The sequence below is a fragment of the Macrotis lagotis genome, chromosome 8, assembly GCF_037893015.1.
Source record: "Macrotis lagotis isolate mMagLag1 chromosome 8, bilby.v1.9.chrom.fasta, whole genome shotgun sequence".
NCBI lineage: Eukaryota > Metazoa > Chordata > Mammalia > Peramelemorphia > Peramelidae > Macrotis > Macrotis lagotis.
This window is the reverse complement of record NC_133665.1, coordinates 159,046,865-159,049,798: the sequence shown is the minus strand read 5'-3', so window position 1 is coordinate 159,049,798 and position 2,934 is coordinate 159,046,865.

The following is a 2,934-nucleotide window of genomic DNA, read 5'->3' as shown; positions in this document are numbered from 1 at the left end:
ATTTTCTTGAAAGTAAAGGCTTTACAGAGGTTCCGGATGATACCCGGTCATCACAGCTCGGTCCTTCTTGTAGAGTTCAAGATCTTGTCCGTGATCACAAGATGAAAAACATCTTCCCCCATCGGTTTGCCTTCAGTTCAAGAACAAAGGTAAATAGCTCCCCTCTAGGATTCCCCAACCTGAACCTTTTGTGGCCTCCTACCTGGTCTTACCGTCGGTTCGTTATCGGGTGCGTGATTTATTTGGGGCTGGCAACATCTCAATTTCCAGACCTTTCCAGATGGTGAACAGCACAGTCTTTACTACATGGAGCCCATTTTCAAGGGTATATTCATGTAACTCTTCCAGAGTTAGCGCCACCTTTCATGTGTGGTCTACATGCTTTAGACTTTACACAAATTAAACATGTGGATTCCAACTGCAGGCCGTGAAGGTACAATGAGTACGTGGAATGGAGGAAGCATTTTTCCCTTCTACTGACAAAGAATTAGTGACTTCTCCTGGCCAGCTGGCTAATATGATTGATGGGCTTGGGTGTCCTTTTGTTTGACAAATGAATTTCAAGGGCATGGGGGTGTGTTGAATAAGCTGAAAATCAAAAAGCAAAACCCTGGGCCCAAGAGTTCCACATGCGGTAAATCTTTGAGTTTAATTACTGTGATAGTTAAAATAACAGGAAATATAATGAGGTTTGTAAAGCATCGTTCCCTTGATGGTAGTAAAGGGAGGGGTGGCTTTTCTCTTGTTGTCAATCAAGATGAAAAGACTGGGGTCTAGATTTCTTTATGAAGAATTTGTGGGAATATGACTCGAGTCTCTCTGTCTCTGTCTCTCTCATTCTTTCTTCTATCTCTTGCTCTTTCTCATTCTTTTTTCTCTCTCCTCTCTCTCATTCTCTTTTCTCTCCTCTCTATATTTTATCTCCTTTCTCTCCTGTCTGTCTGTTTCTCTGTCTCTGTCTCTCACTTCACTGTCTCTCTCTGTCTCAATCTTTGTCTCTGTCTCTCTCATTCCTCTCTTCTATCTCTCCCCTCCCCTCATCCTCTTTCTCTCCTTTCTATCATTTTCTCTTCTCTCTCTCCCCCCTCTCATTCTCTCCCTTTCTCTCCTCTCTCACTCCTCTTTTTCTCTCTCTCCCCTATCAATCTCCTTTATTCTTTCTCTTCTATCTTTCTCTCTCATTCTCTTTCTCTCCTCTCTATAGTTTCTCTTCTCTCTCCTGCTTATCTGTTTCTATTTGTTTCTCTGTCTGTCTCTGTATGTCTCTGTTTCTGCCTCTGTCTCTGTCTCTCTCATTCTCTCTGTCTTATTTATTTTTGTTTATGTATTATCTTATTCTAGGTTCTTTTAGTACCTGAATTAAACTGTTAAAAGACATATTAGGTTGTGCAACTTTGGATGGTTCAAATCAAAATGCAATTATTGAGTACTTGGTATCTGTAAGACTTTCCACTGTTCTGTGATGGGTGTTTCTCTAGTTTCTTTCAAAGTTCAGCTCAAATGTTGCCTCTTCCATGTTGCTACTGTTGAGTCATTTCAGTCATATCCATCTCTTTGTGACCTCATTTGGGATTTTCTTGGCAAAAATACTGGATGGCTTGCTATTTCCTTCTCCAATTCATTTTATAGATGAAGAAACTGAGGCCAACAGGGTTAAGTGACTTGCCTAGGGAAGTGTCTGAGACTGGATTTGGACTCAAAAAGATGAATCTGACTCTTGCCAGTGTCTCTCCCTCACCAAAAAACCCCCTATATTTTATTTATTTTGTGTATTTTAACTTGTGTGACATTATCTCCCTGACAGGAAATCAGCTCCTTGAGAGTGGGGATTGTTTCATTCATCTTTGTATCCCCTGATCCAACACAGCCCAGAATGTGCTGACTAACTGCAGGTTGATGGATCAATTAATTGTTTAATTGATGCTCATTGGTTTATATAGATGACCTTGAATTCTTAAGAGTTATGAAAATGGAACATGAACTCTGGTCTTTTCATAGAAAGTAGAAAGGCATTGAATGTAGACCTAGCAATTGGCTTTGCAAGTTATGAGAATTTCGCCAGAAAAAGGTTGGCTATCCTGATGATTTCCATGGCAGGGCTTGAGAGAATATTGACTCTAAAGTCTGAGCCTGGGTTCAAATCCCAGTCCTGGTGTTTATTACCTGTTTGACTTTGGGCAAATCACTTCAACTTTCTTGGGTCTCTCCATCTATGAAATGGGGGTTGGACTAAATATGTCTGAAGACTTTCCTCTACGGGAGTTATGATTTTTGATGGTTTTTCTATTTTTAGTTCCCAAAACTTGAGAAGACAGACTACTAAGGCAAGGAGGGGTTGGGAGACCCAGCAATAGAGGACGTGCCCCACCGACAAAATCCCAGGTACTCAAGTATTGAAGTCAAAGTGTAGTAACTCTGTGGGTCACCACAGGAGGCCCTTGGTCTGATGAGACAGATTGAAAAGGTGCCAAGTTCATGGTAATTCTCCCCTTGGGAAGGCTTGTTAAGAAACCATGAATGGCTAGTCTTTGTGGACCAATTTATAGAGTAGTAATGCACTGAAATGTTGGGAGGCCAGCCCCTTCTAGGAAATGCATTTTCTCATGTGACTCCCAAAGCTGCCCTATGCCATCATGTTATGAACAAAGGGACTCAAGGGAAAGCAAAGGACAAGGTCAACCAGGAGGGTATATAAGAAATGAGATTAGGACAGAGGCAATCTTTAACAAAATCAAAGGGCATGCTTAGAAGCAGCTGCCATTTGGTCTCATCTGTACTGGGGAAGGGGAGGGTTAAGTATTCAGTTTCCATCTTTTTCCGGCCATTTCAGTGAGTGCCCATGATAAAAACCAACCAAGCAAACCCTCACCCCCCCCCCCCCAATATGCACAGAGTCAGTTTCTCCCTTTAGCTTTTACCTCTCAGAATTTTCCT